This window comes from Acinonyx jubatus, chromosome E2 (genome assembly GCF_027475565.1).
Source record: "Acinonyx jubatus isolate Ajub_Pintada_27869175 chromosome E2, VMU_Ajub_asm_v1.0, whole genome shotgun sequence".
NCBI lineage: Eukaryota > Metazoa > Chordata > Mammalia > Carnivora > Felidae > Acinonyx > Acinonyx jubatus.
The window spans coordinates 41,794,613-41,812,806 of NC_069396.1; the positions used below are offsets into that span (position 1 = coordinate 41,794,613).

Here is an 18,194-nt window from a genome sequence, read left to right on the forward strand (position 1 = left end):
TCTGTTCAAAACAATCCTTTCTTTCTTTTTAAAATCTTCAAGCCCAATTCTTAATAGTAAGCATTAGATGTAGAATAGCATTCAAGTTCGCATGTAAAAAAAAAATGCTTTTAGCTAGCTCAGGAACTCAGAAGACACTTAAGCCCCACTTTCCTACCACACGATAGAAAGATGTGAGTGGATTTATAACCCTTGGTAAGAGCACAAGGAGTTTTGAAACTGCGCTCTGGGCTGATGATGCTGGAGAGGCGATCCTGCCCTGAGAGGCCCCACTGCCCCTCTCAGACCCCACGGAGCACTCGGTGATGTCGAAAACCCTGTGTAGCCGCCGTGCTCTGGGGAGCGACCAGCAAGCTGAGATGTGCCCACCCGGGCGAGGCCAGAGGGAGACCTAGAGAATCAGCAAGCTCTTCCGATTAGGCAGCATTTAAAAAGAAGTGCCATGGGGCACCTGGGTGGCTCAGTCAGTTAAGCGTCCGACTCTTGATCTCGGCTCAGGTCACGATCTCACGGTTTGTGACATCAAGCCCCACATCAGTCTCTGTGCACTGACCTCGTGGAGCCTGCTTGGGATTCTCTCTCCCCCTCTATCTCTCTGCCTGTTCCCTGCTTGCTCTCTCTCTCTCAAAATAAATAAATAAACTTAAAAAAAAAAGTGCCATGAATTGATTTCATACAGTAATCTCCTTATTTTAATAGTCACCTCAGTTAATAATGAACAACACAACACATAGCCAGAAAAGGAGGGTCAGCGATGTCAAGGTGATGGAATAGAGAATTATGCATAATGAGCTTGTCTGTATCTGGATGTAGATAGATGCACGTCACCACCACAGTGGCAACAGCAGTCAAAGCCGTTTACCATCTCGGTAGAGGAGACCGCCCCCCTGCAAGCCTAATTCCCACTGTCTTTGACTGACAGTGAGAAAGTCAACTTCAGCCCCATCCTGCATGACACGAATGCTGAGTTAGTTTGGTCCCAATGAAATACCACTAACTGAATTGTGCCGTATAAACAGTCTGGAATTTTAAATGCTTTACCCCAAAGCAAAAAAGAAAAATCTCTGTACCGCTTATGCTCAGGGTCTCTTGGACCCCCTCCTGCAGGGAACCCCCACCTTTGTGTCCTCTCCCCATGATGGACAGGCCACCGGAGGAGGACTGGGCTCAAGGATCTGCGGGAACTGAAGGAAGGGGCAGCAGACCGCCCCAGTGGTGTTTTGTTTGTGTTTTGTTTTGTTTTAATTAAGAAGCACTAAAATGAACTTGAGCTTGGCAAGACCTCAAGACCTCAAGCTGGCTCTGAGCCCAGTTCGCACGGATGGGCTGGACTTGGACTTGGGCCTGGCTCCCTCCTTGGCTGTGGGGTCAACAGGGGCGTGTCTGTAGACCCTCTCATCTTCGACGGGGGAAGGAGGGCTCCCTTCCTGGAGACCCCAGGGGTCCCCTAGCCCTCTGCCCTAGTTGCTGCCGACCTCCCTCCGGATGCTCAGCTCCCCACTTGGCTCTGTGAGACACCCTCCCTGCCCCACCCCCCCCCACCCAAAGGACCTTTCAAGAAGTCCTTTTTTGCTCAAGGTAGCCACAGTTTTTATTACACGCTACCCAGAAAAGCCTATCTGCTCACCAATTCTCATTCGTGTTAAGGGTGGACACTCGCATCACTGTAGCCTGTGGCAGAAACCTACTCTTAATTTTATTTATTTGTGGGAGACAGAGAGACAGAGTGCAGGTGTCTGGGATGTGGGATTGCCTGGAACCCCCAGCAGCATTGCTAATGTAAAGGACGTTCACACCAGCATCCTGGCATCAGGAAATTTCAGGCTACTCAACAAAGAAGGAAACAAAGGGACCCATTCCTTCCAACTTCTCCAAAGCCCAAGGGGTGACAAGAAAGGTGAATCGGGTCATAGGGAGAGGAGGAAAGGGGCAGGGAGGGGACATTCATCTAACATGGTCCCACATGGCCAAGGGAACCTCTCTGGGCCTTCCTTCAGGTGAAGGATTTTTAGGAATTGTGGTATCACAACGCAAGCCTGGAGAGGTCTCAAGAGCCTGGGCTATACTCCCTTTACTGCTCAAATGGGAAGGAAAGGCTTGGCCACCGTCCCACACCAAGGCCACAGCAGAGGCAGTTGGGGAAGGCAGCTGTGTCCCCAGGGAAGGGACTCCCACCTGAATGATGCCATGGTCAGCATGTCACAGTGCAGCAAATTAACTTTGGGAAGCCCCGTGGTCACAATACTTCAGAGGCCAGTGCAGGACAAGATGCTTGACACCCACGTCTTGAGGGGGCTGACCTGAGTGACCCAGAGCAGGCCAGCCTTGCGATTCTGCTTTCCAAAATGTTCTCACACCCGTCACCTTATCTGTGGGTCCCTGCTGCCCTGAGCAGGGTGGAGTCTATTTTTGCAAATAAGGAAACAGGCTGGGAAGGGCTAGGAGACACACACAAGACCACCCAGCCCATGCCTTGGAAAGCTGAAACACCCCCCACCTCCGACCCCCTGTCCATGCCTTTATTCTATTCTTTCTCCCATGGGATGCAAGGAGATAGGTGTTCCGGGATCTGCTGCTCCAGACGGCTCCCACCCCTTCCCTGGAACCCTGCTCTAATTCTCACAGAATGGAAGGTATAGGACTCAGGACTCAGCCTTGCCAGATTCATAAGCCCTTCATCAAACACAAGGTGCTGCCCGACTGTCCTGCCTTCAGCTCCCCCGCCTCCGCCACAACGGTAGGCGAGAATCTTCCCTCAAGGGAATGGTCCGGGGATCTGGAGCCCAGGGAGGGGATGGTTCGCCTGCCACCCTCAGTCGAACCTGGTCGGGCCCCCTCCTCCTGCCTCTTTGACAACAAACAGAGTGGCTTCTGAACCTCTCCGTGACCTCCTCTGGGGCCTGGGGTGTGGACTTGTGGGGGGGGGGAATCTAATGTAAATGTCTTTTCACCTTAGTTGGGATGAAGGGAGAAGTTTGCCACTAATCTTACAGCGGAGACACACGTGTCAGAAACCGCAAGCAAGCACACAGGGCTTCACGCCGGAAATTTACAGCGTTTCTCCGCCTCCCTCGCTGCAGAGGCCAAACCTGACTTTCAAAAAAGGGACACGCAGCCCTTGGCAGATCCCGAGGAGGAAAACACAGGGCATGTTGGTGCCAGGGGCCTCGGGCCCACTTTGGGGATTTCCCCAAGGGCCTCTCAAAATAAGAAGCAAGTCTGAGTGACGAATTGAAAATGTAGCGTATGTCAAAGGAACGCAGCCCTGTTGATTCCTAGCAATGTCTGCCTGAATATTAGATGCAAATAAGTGCTAATAAGTACAGTTGGAAGCGCTAATGGAAAAACCGTCCTTCCCAGGAGGATCACTGCACACAGATGTAGGGGGAGCTGAGAGGGCCTGGTGGGCCCCACTTGCTGCTAGCTTGGTCCTGGTAAAGCCTGTGTAGACATGTCCCGTGCAAGTGGAGCTTGTGTGGACTCATCCAGGGGAGGTGCTTGTGGTTCAGAGCCTCCTCCTGGCTATAAGGCTGGGCTCAGGGGATGGGAACCCCTCTCCCCATTCCCTCCCCGCTTCCTCATGACTGTGTGTGTGTATTTGCCTGCAGGAGTATGCATGGTACTGAAGACGTTCCCTGGACCACCAGGCTTCTTTGGCAGGTGCCCAGCCAACTAGTGGCCGGGACCCTGGGTGGTGAGAAGGGACAGCAACTGGAGGTGTGGAGACAAGCGGGCCCAGGGGCAGGTACAGGGCCAGTGTTCTCTGGGCTCATTAGGCAAGTTGCTTTCTGCTCACTTCACCCCCACCCTCGCCTTTGTTCACCATCTTCTTTCGCCCCAATCTGCTCTGATAGCTTTTGGATAAGGATGCCACTGCCCTGTCTTTCCTGACACTTGAGTCCTTGTCCCTGATATTCTGTTCATCCAATCTATACCTGACTGAGAAGGAGTAGGGCACTTTCAGTCACACACATACCCCACCCCTTCTTTTTGCAAACACAACACACATCCAGTGGTGCACAGCTAGGCCTAGCACCCTGGGTCTGGAACAGTCTCTGAGCTCAGGATCTTGGAGAGGGCATCCCACTGAAACCCTTCCACTTTGGAATCAGTAGCCCCACCCTGGCTCCAGCACCCTCCAGAGGTGTAGACTCCAGCAACCTGGTGGCATCCTTGTATCTTGGTTCCCTCAACCATGAAACGGAAGTAATAGTGCTTACTTTGTTGTTGCAAGAATTAAGGAAGATCATCATAGTGTTGGTCTGCTAAAGTTTGTCTTCTCACCTTTCCTGTTCTCTCTTTGAATGTGCTGAACTCACCTGGGGCATTAAGGAGGGCTCAGGGCTGCCCTGGGCAGCCTGAGTGCCACCCAAGCCTTCCAGAGCCCTACTGCTGGGGGCTCCCTGGCCTTCCTCAGGAGTGGCTCTGCTCCCTGCCAGGTCTGCCCCCAGCTGTCCCCTCCTTGGTCAATCAAAGGCCATGAGCCCACCCCACTCCCCAATTCCATCCTACACTCTGAGTCAGCAGGGTGGAGACATGAGGCCAACCAAACAGCAGATACAATGAGAGGAGGGTGAACATCCTGTATTTTACTAAAGCTTTCTCTGCAGCTTCTTCAAAATACTGGGGTTCCCCTAAAGATTAAGGGGTGACTGATTTTACAGTTTCATCAAGTTCCTGTGAGAAGCCAGCCTGCCTTCCTTCCCAGAACCTGTTGCCCCCTGCAGGTGGGGGCTGCCTCTTCTCAGGAAAAAAACAGGACTGGAGTCAGAACCCCTGCTCTCCCCTTCACATCCCCGCTCTGTCCTGGTGCTCTGTGTGGCTGTGGATCCTTCGCTTCCCCACTGTGTTGTTGATGGCATGTACAGGGAGCAGTCGGCTGACCCACGTTGACCTCGTTCACGACTCCCCTCCCCCACCAGATCTCAGGATGTGACCCAACCGGGACTTCAAGAGGTAGCCCTCGAGGGAGAGCCTGGGTCAGCCGAATCCAGAGCCCAGGAATTCAGGGAACGGTGAAGACACTCGGGACCGCCCAGGACCTTGACCAAATTCCACTGAGGCTGAGGCCCAGGGATCCCCCAGAATGTACCTAGGGATCGGTCCTCTGCGTTTCACCAGCCCCACGCCCCCGCAGCGTCGGGTCCTGAGCGTGCGCCCCTGCCCAGCGGCGGTCACGGCCCGCTCCGGTGACGCCTTGTCATTTTCCCAGGTCGGCGCCGGCGTGCGACCCACCGAGGCAGCGGCGGCACTCTGGCCGCGCTCTGGAGCCAAGTGGCAGCCTCGAGTCCGGCTCTCAGGGAACCCGGGAGACGGGCGAGGCCCCCAACACGACCGCCCCCGCCCCCGCGGCCGTTGGACCGCGCCCAGCAGCGGCTCCTTCGAAGCGCGCGGCCCGTGGGGCCGCGGGAGCCGCAGAGCGCGCGTGGGCGCGGCGCCCGCGAGCTCCCGGGAGGGACCCGCAGATCGCAGGAGTGATCCCCTCTCCGCCCGGCCCCCACCGCCACCGCCAAGGCGGGGCGGGGCCCAGGCCGGGGGCGGGGCGCCGGGCGGGCGCGGCGTTATTTCCAGCCTTTTGCCGGAGGCTCCGCTCGCACTTCGCTGGGAGCCTTCCCGGCGCGCAAGCCGGTTCCGGCGGTGCTGTGGGGAGAGAGGAGAGGGCGGCGGCTGGAGGTGGGAGGCGGGGGACGGACCCGACCCCGGGCCGAGGAAGAACACGCCACCGCGCCCTCTCCCCCTCCCTCTCCTGCGCGCTCCGGCCGCCGGCCCGCGCCGCTCGCCTCACCCACCGCACCGGGCTCCGCCTGGAGCGGGAGGAGGCCCCGGGCCCGAGCTGGGGCGGAGGTCCTCCCTGCCGCCCGGGCGTCCGGGAGCGGAGGATTCGCCGTGGAGTACCGAGCCCGGGCTGGCGGCGCCCGCGGCCCCGCGAGCGCCGGCTGCGCCAGGTAAGTGCGCTGCGCACCCCCTGCCCCAGCCCTGTCCCCGCCCTGTGCAGGCTCCCGGCTGGGAAGGGCGCCCCGAAGGGTCCCGGGAGGACCCGGGACTGCACTGCGTCCCGGCGCCGAGAACCTACAGGGTTAGGTGTCCAAATCCGCGGGCGGAGACAGGGCGCGCGGGGTTCCGGTCCGGCCGCGCTTTGGGGACCGGCTCCAGTAGCGGGAACTTTAATTAGACTTTTGCTCCGTGGCTTTCACTTGCCGCCGCGCGTCTGTGAACTGCCTCCCCTCGGGCTCCCTCGGTCCCTGCGGATGCTCTGCTGATGTTCCCAGCCCTGGGTGCCGGGCGTGTGGAGGCAGCGTCGGCAGCGGAGAGGGCCGGGCTGGAGCGCCAGGGGCGCCCAGGGCTTTCCCGCGCGTTCGGGTCTGGGACTCGGGGGCGGGTTGCAGCGGGCAGGGGCGGGGGAGGAGTTAGGAGCTGCCTGGGCTTCCTACGGAGTGGCGGAAGGTGCCCCCGCGCTCCGTAGCGCGCGTCCCCACCCCGCGACTCTCCTGGGCACCGGCCTGTTTTGTACTCGAGGCGAGTGTGTGTGCGTCAGTGATCGTGTGAAGGTGTGTGCGTGCGAGTGTCGGGGAGGGAGGGAGTCCGAGCCTCAGGCGGCTCTGGTGGGCGGGGGAAGGATCTGCTTGGCCGCCGGACCCAGCCGAGCCCGGCAGCGGCTGCAACTCCCAATTACTAGCTTCCAGGTTTGCACGCCAGCTCTGACCTCGCGGGAGGCCGGCCCCACCAGGCGAAGGTGCGTTGGCGGGTTTTGGTAGTGCCAGTGTTGACGCTCGGGTCGGAGGGGACCCCTGGCCTCTCCCAGGCGCAGGACTCCCGCCGCCCTAACTTTCGCCGTACATCTGGGCCCCAGGCCCCGCGACCCCGACCCGGGGCTAGCGCGGCAGCCTCACAACGCCCTCGGCTGTGAACCCTGGCTCCCGGGTTGCTCTCACTGAGAAGTAGGGGCCCGATCCTGGAGCTCAGAGTCTTAAGCTATTTAGGGTATGGGGCGGGGGGGGAACACCGGGTCCTTGAAGCGCCTCCCAGTTGGACCCTGTGCAGTGATTGGCTATGCTGGGGAGACTGGGCGGCAGAGCGGTCCTGGGCTGGCCCTGTAGCAGAGCTGGAGCGGGAGGCTGTTTGAGGGAAGGGACGGTAGCCCCCGTGGAGTGCATGGTGGGAGAGGCGGTGGCAGAGGGATAAGGGGCAGACTAGTCCCTTCCCCATTTCTGGGATGCTTACAAGCTGCACTACTAAACCCACTTTCTTTGGGTAACCTCTCACATCCGAGTTCACCTTGACCCTTGCCTATGGGTGGGCAACTTCTCTGAAGTCCTGCCCTAGAACAGCGTAGCCTCTCCAACGGAGTGGGAGAACCCTTTTTAAGATTTCCCAACTCTCATGGCCTCTCTTGCCCACCCTCTGTCCCGGTCCCACAGGCAAGGCAGACAGGCTGCCGGAAGAGGTGACATTCTGCTCCCTGTGGGAGACCCTTTTTAAATCCAGATAGTCCATCACATAGGGCAGGACAGGGGCTGAGGAGCCCCCTTGGGGGGGGGAGTTGGAAACACAGTTCAGGGCCTTCATCAGACCTACCTCGGTGAAATGACCCACAGAAGGGATAAAATGCAGACCCAGAACGAGATTGAGTCTCTTAGGGAGATCAATAATTTAAAAGCGTTTGAACACAGAAAAACCTCAAACACAGAAAAACCTCAAAATCAGGCCCCATCCCAGAGCCTAGCCCATTCACCCTGAGACACATCGATGGCACAGCTTATTTATTTATTTATTTATTTATTTATTTATTTATTTATTTATTTACTTGGAATCAGTCTCCAAAGAGTGAATTATGTTCCCCTGGTATTGATTTTTTAAAAAGACCCCAAATTAAAAAGTCAAGGCTTTCTTAAAACAAGGTCAAGGATTAATTATTTATAGAGAGACATCAATCAGCTGATGTGGGGGCTCATTTATAAAATGCCTGAGCGGGCAAAAAGGAGCATGGGCTGATTTTCTCTGGCTCCGGCTGGGAGAGGAGCAGGCTTTTCTGAGCTCCTGGCCTTGGCAAAGCTTCCCTGGATTGTGACCGGAGGAGGATCCTTTGTAACTCAGAGTGCTGTTTGAGAAGCCTTTTTAATCTTGTAGCCAGAATACCACTTGGGAAATTTCATGCATATTTGCTGTGTTTCCATAATGAACATTTACTGATTACAGAGTATCAGGGGAATTTCATTTTTTAAACATTTATTCAAATGTCTGTTTATGTAAGCTAATAAGTCTGGGAAAGTTGGGCAGCTACTTTTTTGCCCGATGGTTGTTGGGAAAGTATGCCTCGTGGGCTCACTGCAGAATTTGCGTTGGATTCGTTGAGAAGGTGGGAAGTCAGAGTCTCCTGGTTGGAAACGCCCCACAGACTGCTTGACTGCTCTTCACTGAGAGTTTGTGCCAGCGGCGACCTGATAGGCTTTTTGTGGTTTTGCTGATCGAAGAGATGGGCGCTTAAAGCTTTTATAGTGATTTTGCTGATGCATTTTGGTTGGAGGCACCTGTGGTGGGCGCCGGAGTCTTATGGGGGCCGGTGGGGGGAGGTGTGATGCCCCCTCTCCTGCTGCCTGGCCTCAAGTGTGACACGTCTGCCTTAGCTGTACTTGCAGTGCCTCCCATGTGTGGTAGCTACATTGGAGAGCCGTGGAGCAGGGAGGGAGCCTATAGGCAGGAATGTGGACCCAGGGCATGGCAGTGCCTAAGTGAACAACTGTGGCAATTAGATCCAGTAAACACTGTAAAACAAGGGCCCGGCCTTTCAGCTAATCAGAAGGTAATGAGTTAGAAACAGGAGATCTATGTAGTCCTGGCCCAGGGAGATCAATGTGGCCCTGCTGTGGGACAGTGAGAAATTTAAAAAAACCAAACAAACAGGATGGTTGTCTGGATGTGAATGCGGGAGATGGTGTCCTCGAACCTCAGGAGGTGTGCTGGGAGCAGGCAGCCTGTGTGGTGACAGCACGGGGACAGTAGGCTCCCTCGCACTGTCTTTGAGGTCACAGCCAGGACTAGGCTGGCCCCAGAGCAGTTGTGTTCCCTCCCTCCTTGGAAAAGTCTGCCCAAAGGCAGAGGGAAGCCCTGCATGCAAACAACCAGGGGACAGGTCTGCATTAACTCAGGTGGCACAGGACACAGGAGATGCCGTCTCATTTCTTCCCGGCTCGAAGGCGTGTGACCCTGCGGTCCGCAAATCACCGTGGTGGAGGATGAAACTTACAAATTGGTTGTGGGAAAAAGTTGTGACTTTTCCCCTGTACAAAACTACCTGTCATTTGTGATCTGGGGCTGTAGCGTGCACCTGCTGGCCCAAATACAGCCTCGGTCACCACCGGCAGGATGGGGAAGCCTGCATCCAGGGGGCTGACCCCGAAAGCAGCCCTGATTCCCTCTCAGAAGGCACCTTCCGGGAAGTCCTGGAGTGTCCACATGCAGGCAAGGAGCTGGGTCTCCCCATCCCGGCTCCTTACCTTGAAGGTGGGCCGTGCGTTTCTGGGAAATCAGTGCTTTTTGCTGCTGGTGACTGAGGGCCAGAGGTGGCCCTGGCGAGCAACAGTTATTTGAACTGAATTAGAGTTGTCAACATTGAAGTCTGGAGCCAGATGACCCCATCGCACATTCCCATGGTCGGACCCATTGTGGCTGTCCTTCCTTCTGCCATCAGTGAATGTTTGAGGAGCAGGTGTTAGGTGTCTGTCTCTGTGCCAGGCTCCGGGGACAGAAAGTGAACCAAACTAAAGAGCAGCCCCTACCCTTGCGGACAGCCATTCCCTCATGACTGATTCATCACTCCCTGATTCATGGTCTGCCGGGCGACGCCATTACTGAACAAATAACCGACACGTGTGGTTCTAGGCTGTGAGAAGCATATAAAGGAAACATCTGGGTGTTTCTGAGATGCAAATAGAGTGATCTGAGCTGGACTGGGGGACAAGAACCTCCCCGAGGGGGTGACACTTCAGCTGAGGCCTGAAGGAGGAGCCAGAACTAAGCAAGAAGGGGACGGACAGAGGGAGGGAGAGAGCTTGGCAGGCATAGCGTGCGAATGAGTGACAGGGAGCCTGGAGGGCCAGCCAGGAGCCGTGGGAAGGCCCATGTGGCCAGCACAGTGGAGGGGTGGATGCAGTCGGAGGCACAGCCAGAGCCCTGCCCATACAGGGCCTTGAAGGCTAGGGAGAAACTTAGGACTTGACCCTACCAGCTGCTGCAGAGGAGGGAGCTACTGCAGGAAGGGGACTGAGGTCTTAAAGAGGAGCAGACCGAGGGGAATCTGCCAGGGCTTGGTGTGGGATGGAGGGTGGTAAAGGCCATTGGGACCCTGACTTCTGGGTCACCAGTGGGAGCTGTCAATTCCCTGAAGCAACAACCTCCCCCCGCCCCCAGCCCTGCCCCGCCAGACCAGGAGTCCCAAGCTCCTGTCCCCTCTGGTCGGGTTTTGTCCTCCCGGCCTGGGGCTCAGGCAGCTGCTTGTGTAGCCCTGCCTCCGTGCCCCTGCCCACATGGCCCAACTTCTAGCTTTTCTGTAAGCTCTTGGGCCTTCTGCTACCTTCCTGCTAGCAGGCAGTGAGAGTCAGTAGTGACAGTCCAGTGCCCCGTGCTCTCTAATGAGGACAGGCTACTTTGATGCCCACTCTCCTCCGGAGCTGATTGTCTGCAGGGCTGCCGACCAGAGGTGGCCTTGGCCTGTGTGTCATCCCCTGAGCGTCCTGGGACCCTGGTAGGTACTTTATCTGCCACCCACTTGTGCCTGACCTGGCAGCTGGCCAGCACCAGAAGGATCTCCTCTCCTGTGCCCTTCCCTCACTCCAGCCTTCTCTCCTCCCTTCCTCCCTGTGGGAGCCAGTCTGGACCTGCTCCTGCCCTCTGCTGGGGGTTCTGCCCCAGGCTCAGAGCTCCCCCGCTCCCTCCCATGTCAGCGGATTCCCTGTGGCTGTCTACAGCTCAGCTCAGCATCCCCACAGACATCGACTCCGTCCACCCAGCTCTGCAAGACAGAGCTGGGATGGGGGGAGCGGGTCTGTGAGTCACCCCGCTTCCCGTTGTGCCCACGCTGCTGGCTGTGGGCCCTGAGCCGAGCGGCCGCTGAGCTGCAAGCAACAGCCCAGGTCGCTGTCACCTTGTCCTCACTCTGCCTGGGCCTGAGCCAGCTCCTCCCCGGCTGGGCCAGACTCAGGGACAGGAGGGATGAGAGCCAAGGAGAGGATGCTAGGAGGTACAGATTACTCCTCGGGCCCCAGGCCTTTCGGGAGCTGATCTCTCCAACACTGGGACCCTTTGCTTGGAGGGTGGCCTCCCCGGACTGGCCCTCCTTCGTATTCTGGCTGCTGCCTCACCACCATAGACCACCAGACGTGCCCAGGTGCTCATCTGTGGGAATGTGGCACAGGAGAGCCCTTCTGCCAGCAGCCCCTAGCCCAGGTTGACTCACACTTGGCAGACTAGTCATCCCCCCCTTCGAGGCTGTCTCTTCTTGGGGGCTGACTCATCTCCCTGGACAAGACCCATCTGCCCAAGCCTCTGAGCAGTGAGACCCTCCTCCAGCCCTGAGATATGAGGGCTTTGCTTCCCGTGCTCCTGAGGGGAGCATCCCAGACACCCAGCAGATACTGACTACAGTCCTTCTATGGGCAGAGCCGCCTGCCACGCCCCGGGGAGGCTGAGTGAAGGTACAGCAGGTGTCACTGCCGGTACGCATATCTCTAGCTGTCTTGGCCATGATGAGCTCCAGAGAAGGGACTCGGTGATTGCCGCTGGCAGGCAGAGTGAGCACAACCGTGCAGTCTGGCTACACTGCTGGAGCCACTGTGTGCTGCAGGCACTCTGTCTATGCTAGCTGAGCCAGTGCATGCTGCAGGTAGTCTGTCTATACTGGTTGAGTCTAGGGTGTGAGCGCTGGGACCTTCCATTTAGCCTGTGCCAGCCCCGCTCCTTGCAGGACTTCGTACGAGGTTCAGAGCTCTCAAAGTCTCTGTGGCTTCAGGTGCTTTCCCTGCACCCGGGTTCTCTGACACTTCCCTTCAGACACTGGCCCTGTCCGTGACACTCTGTGTCCCAGAGCCGAGGTGGTTGAGCCCCATGCGCAGTGCAGTCAGTCCGCACTGGTTGAGCCCAGTCAGTGGTGTAGGCGGTTTGTTTGTACTGGTTGAGCTCAGCACACGACTCAGGCAGTCTGTCTACACTGGTCAAGTCATTGCATTATGCAAACCATCTGTCTAAAATGTTCGAGCCGGTGCTCCAAGCAGGTACTCTGTCTATACTGGCTGAGCCAGAGGGTGATGCAACCAGCCTGTTTTGGCTTCTTTTGCTCCTTCACTAGGAATATTCTTTTCAGCCCCTTCCCATGTACACTTCTGGGTCCGATTCGAATCCTCCTTCCAAGAAGGTTTTCTTGACAGCTCCCTCAGCTTTCCCACATCTTATTCCAACCCCCTGCACAGAGGCTGGCGCCACTCTGGGAGCAGTGTGGATGGGGGGCCTGGTGATGCCTCATCATCTCACCTGGATGTCCGCTCCCCGGTTTTTGTGCTGTGGGCTGAGCCTGTTGCTGCCTCTGGGTGCAGAGGCTGCCTGCGGTCAGCGGACCTTGCCACCTCACTGTCGTCACAGCAGCCACACACAGGCCTTTTCTCACAGGAGTCCCACGGGCAGGGATGACTGCCTCAGTGTGCATGGTAAACGGCCTTTCTGTGGTTGGGTCTGTCTTGCCGTCTCCTGCTTAGATTTGGGGCCTCTTTGTCCACTGATGTCGTCTCATCTCCTGAGGGTGGTCTCATGTGCACATTTAATGTCCATTCATCCCTGTGAAAGCACTATCTGTGCCTCTCATTTATCTCTTTAGTTCCCTGTGCCATGAATTCAAGTGTCAATGGACAGCCATGACAGCTGCCATGTCAATGCAGCCAGCTCGGTGTTATGAAGGAAGCCAGCATCTGGGGCCAGACTGCCTGGGTTCAAATCCCAGCTTCACCACTTGGTCACCATGTGAGCTAGAGGCTCAGTTTCCTCATCTATAAAATGGGAATGAGTAGAATCCACCTCATGGGTCATCGTGCTTCACATACGGCCAGCCCCAAATAGTGGCAGTATTATTACCGAAATTATTATCTCCTATGTTTGTTCTCTTGGCTGAAGCTTATTTAGTACCTTTCTATCTCTAGTGCGAGGAAGCATGTTGATCGGGACCTTGCCTGGTAACATGACACATGCTTAGGGAGCATGTGGCCCCACTGGCTTGTGCCCTCTAGAGTCTCGCCCTTTCTAGGCAGGTTCCCATCCATATCTTTCCCTGTCCTGTATTCAGCACCTTTTAAAACTTTTGAAGTATAGTGTGCCTACCAGGATTGTGCAGTGCAGTGAAAATCTGCAAGCCAAACACGCCTATATGCCAGCACCAGAGCAGGACCATTGGGGCGCCTGGGTGGCTCAGTTAAGCACCCAACTCTTGATTTCGGCTCAGGTCATGATCCCACAGTTCGTGAGATTGAGCTCTCCATCAGGCTTTGTGCTTTCAGCATGGAGCCTGCTTGGGATTCTCCCTCTCTCTCTCTCTCTCTCTCTCTCTCTCTCTCTGCCCCTCCCCCACTTGCTCACATGTGTGAGCGTACTCTCTTTCTCTCTCTCTCAAAAATAAATACATAAACTTAAAAAAAAAATGGATCATGGGGGCACCTGGGTGGCTCAGTTGTTTAAGCGTTCAACTTTGGCTCAGGTTGTGATTTTGTGGTCTGTGAGTTCGAGCCCTGCATCGGGCTCTGTGCTGACAGCTCAGAGCCTGGAGCCTGCTTTGGATTCTGTCTCCCTCTCTCTCTCTGCGCCTCCCCGCCACTCACACTCTGTCTCTCTCGAAAAAGAACAAATGTTAAAAAAAATTTTTTAAAAATCATGACCAGCGTCCCGGGGGTCCCTGGGTCCTCTTCCAGACACTTCCCCTCTGCCCCAGGTAACCTCTATCCTTCCTCGGAAGGGCACTGATTGGTATCCTTGTTTTAAAACCCGATGTAGGTGGAATCAAAAGACTGTATGCTTTGGGGTCTGGCTTACCATCATGTTTGTGAGATTCACCCATGTTGCTGTGAGTGGTTTGTTCACTCTTGGGACTCCATGGTGTGAATATACCCCAATGTGTTTATCCATTCTCCAGTGGATGGACATTGGGAGCTGGGCTGCTGTGGACATTCCTGCACGTGTCTCTTGGGCGTCTGTACACATTTTAATGAGCATATACCTAGGAGAGACTTGCTGGGTCTCAGGATGTGCGTTTGTTCGTCCCATGTAGAGGCTGCCAATTTTCTAAAGTGGCTGGTTAATCCCCCCCACGCTGACACCAGTTAAATATGAGAGTTCCAGTTGCTTTATGTCCTTGTCACTACCTCATGTGGTCAGTCTTTTTCATTTTAGCCACTCCATGAGTATGTAGAGATATCACACTGTGGTTTTAATTTTATATTTCCCAGATGGCTAATACAGTTTGTTTTTTATTTGTATGCTAAGGATATGTTGAACTTGAAAACGTTATTAAACAAAGTTGAACATTCACTTCCATCTCCAAATTGTGGTTATCTGGAACGTCTGGGGGTGCTTGCGGTTCCCTCTGCGGGGTGGGTTTGAATCTGCCACGTTGGAATGGAGGGTGGAGTAGACAGGCGTTTCTCTGGATGAGGCTGGGGACCCGGCCACTGGCCTCAAAATCACCCCAGGGGCCGTGAGAGATGCAGGTGCTGGGCCTCTGCCCCAGCCCCCAATCACCAAACGAATCCTGGTGATCTGTCATTCTCTCTGTGGCTCATCTTTCCCTTCACAAATTCCATGAACATATACCACCCTGTCCGTCCTGTTCCCTGCTGTGACTCAGTACCTAGAACAGTCCTGGCACTGAGCGGGCGGGGGGGGGGGGGGGGGGGGGCGGTGCTGAATACTCACAGAATGAAGGAGCAGAAGGTAAAGCCTCCCGTTGACCTTTGCCCTCTCCCACCCCAGCTGACCTGACCCGGGATTTGTTGGTAGCCTAGGCTGCTGTGGGGAGGGCTCTGGAAGTTGGGCTCTTGGACTTTGGAGGGTGTCCTGTCCTGGTGCTGTGTCCCTTTAAATGACCTCCTTATCCCCAGAGCCAGCTTCCGACCGATGCCTTTGGGTCCTAGGTTCCAGGCTTTCTGCTGGCGCCTCCAGAGCCATGTTCACCCCCAGAGCTCCAGGCACTGGCTGTTTAGGAACGTCTCCCTGGGTGACCTTATTTCTGATGGGCTTGTCTATCTTTGGGTCTCTCTGGAGAAGCCTGAAAGCCGCCCTTGAATGCAGCACTCCACCCCTGCACCATGCAGCTTCCTCTGCTTTCTCAGCACCACGTTTTCACAAACGACCTGCCCCTGAGCCAAGTGAAGGCGAGAGGGCCAGGTCAATTACCACCTCATGCATTCAGGCTTATTGCATTTTGATGGGAACCCTGATAAAGCCCCCTTTCTCTGGGTGTGGCTTGTTCCCATCCTCCTCAAGTCTGATATTTGTTACTGTAGAGAGCAGCATGGCCTGGGGGATGAGAGTTCTGGGTCAGACCCCTTGGGTTCAAGCCAAGGTTCTGTTCTTGTTGGGTTTTGTGACCTAGACCGTGCCCCCAGGAGACAGAGGCAGATTCACACACAAGTCAGGCCACCAGCAAAGGGGTGGCTAGGGTCACTGAGATCTCTGAGGTTGTAGAGTGAGGACAAGGGATGCTGGCTGGGGCATCTGTAAGGGGGCTTCATGAAGGAGGGAGGCCTCAGCTGGTCCTCAAAGATGGGGAGGGGAGAGGTGGCACCTCTCAGTGTGAGCCCCACTCCTGGGGGCCCGCAGGGAAGGAAGTGCACTGAGCCCCCACGAGAACATAGTCTAGTTTACCCAACACACAAGGGTGTAGAGCCATGATCAGAGTTCATTGGTGAGTTATGGAAGGCTTCCTGGAGGAGGTGAGCTTGGGACTGCATATCAAATGCCAAGAGTGAGAACTTTATCCTGGTGCCAGTAGAAGTTCTCTCCAAACTGCGGGATCATGGGGGCACGGACAGCGTGAGCCAAACAACGTTCACTTGAAAATAGGGCAACAAAGAAACCATAACACACACATTGTTTATGTGATGTGGAGGCGGGTGTGCAAAGATGAAGAGCTAAAAGCAGTTAGGGAAAAACAACACCTTTTTTTTTTTTTTTTTTGGTGGAAAGACAGATGAGAAAGGTTGATGCTCTTCTGTGATAACTAATATGAAAGGTTTATCAAAGTTTAAAAAAAAAAACAAAAAAAACCCTTGACACTTTCTCCAAAATTGATTTGAAGACTTGGCAGATTTGAAGAATCATTCAGTAGCGTTTTATGGGTCGATGCTAATTTGAATCAGCAGACCCGTGCATCGCGCCAATTTACTGCCAAACCAACATTAAGCACGGACCTTTCGTGCAAGGTTTATAGGCGGACAGCTCATAAAGATGCATGCTTGACAAGTATTCTGCTTCTCTTAGGATGTGCAGTATGAAGTGTTTATCAAAAACCAACTAAATCGTCCTTGCCTTTTACTCGTAAACAATCTCCGGGGACTTCAGGCCTGGCTCGCAGGCGATATTTCATGCAATATTTCCCGTGCAATATTTCACCACTCCGGGTACTGGTACATGGGGAATCTTCGTCTCCAAAAGCCCCGGGTAGGGGTAGAAGGAGCCCTTTGGGGTGGAGGATGCCCTTAGGGACCGCTTTGGAAATAACTTGTAACCTGGGCCATGAGAAAGCTGGTGACATTCTTCCTAATGGGGGTCTCCTAAAAGGAATCAAATGGCATCTGTGGCCCCAAGGAAATACATCTCCTGCTTTCATTTTTGTTTCTTGGGCTGATGTGTGATGGATGATCGCCGCATGTCTCTCTTGGTTCAAATACGCGTCAGAACCTCGTCCATAAGGAGATCCCTGAGCTTTATTTTGCACGTCAGAAAGTGCTTAACGATGAAAATTACCGAAACTCCTGTCTGTCATCACTGAAAGCCGCGGCTCATAGTGGCCACAAAGGAAAAGTGGACTTGGGTGGTGCTGGGCTTGCTACTCTGCACCACTCCAGCCCCCCAGTGCCACTCAGCACAGTGGTAATCACCCGGACTCAAATGAAGCAGGTTGCTGGGACGAGGGGGGTGCTTAGCGTGCAGACCGCCGGCAGCACAGAGCCTCGTGGGTTTTCGCAAGGGGAAATTTGATCTTGGGCAAATGTCAAGACGTTTTTGAAATCTGTGTTATGATATCAGCTCATTGCCAGCGTAGGGCTTCATCTGGATTTCATAAATATTGTATGGACCTCGGCCAGCTGGAGAACACAACAGCTACCCCCGCCCCCAACACGCGCGCACGCACACACACACACACACACACACACACACCATCAAAATTGCAATCTATTGCTGAGTTGTCATGAAAAGCCAATTGGTGATATTTCAATCACAATGTTCTTGTAACAAATTCCATTCAAATTCCTTCCGAAAGGGAGCTGAGCCTTCCTCCTGCTGCTGAGAGAATGGTATGCTAACTGTAGCTTCCTGGGGCCCTGGCAGCCATCCAGGGCTTTGTAATTTATAGTTCTCCTTCGTGGTTCTCCAAGTGACCTTGGAACCTCCATGCTGGTGGATTCCTTAGGTTCACACGTTGCCCTCCATCCTCTCTTGTGAGCACGGTCCCCAGGCGCGCTTCCAGCACCCAGCAGCCTGGAGCTTGAGAGAAAGGATGTGAGCAGGGGCGCCCAGGGAGCACATGGCAGGTGATTGGAAGATTGCTTGTTGCTTGTGACCTTTCCTCTGAAATTGATGTCAGCCACGAAACAGTCCAATATTGTGTTTAAAGGCAGCCTGCAGGTGACAGGAGCCTCTCTCCAGCCCCAGCACACAGCAGGTAATCCTGGAAAAGAAGGGGAGGGACACTCCACAATTACATTTCATCAGCTATTTTTGGTTGGGGAATAAACAAAATGGCCCAAAGTGCTGCTCTTACAGATTCTAGCAGAGGAGTGGCATGTAAGAAAGATTAATGCACAATTAAAACCCATGTACGGGTAAATTACAGGGTGACAGCTATCTAATGCAAACACCGCAGACGTGTAATTAAGAGGAGTTACGGGCTCTCGAGGATGGATTTGCTGAGGAAAGTGTGAGGGAGCTGTCTGTTGGAGCCG

The 18,194-nt window shown here is 54.9% G+C and overlaps 1 protein-coding gene across 1 annotated transcript in view; it reads left to right on the forward strand.

Annotated features, from left to right (window-relative positions):
• The first annotated feature begins 5,511 nt into the window (after positions 1–5,511).
• CHST8 (carbohydrate sulfotransferase 8) overlaps positions 5,512–18,194 on the forward strand; it is a 127,203-nt gene continuing 114,520 nt past the window's right edge. Inside the window, exon 1 of the mRNA XM_027044578.2 lies at positions 5,512–5,945. The gene's annotated coding sequence lies outside the window, so the exon portion shown is untranslated. The remainder of the gene's footprint in view (positions 5,946–18,194) is intronic.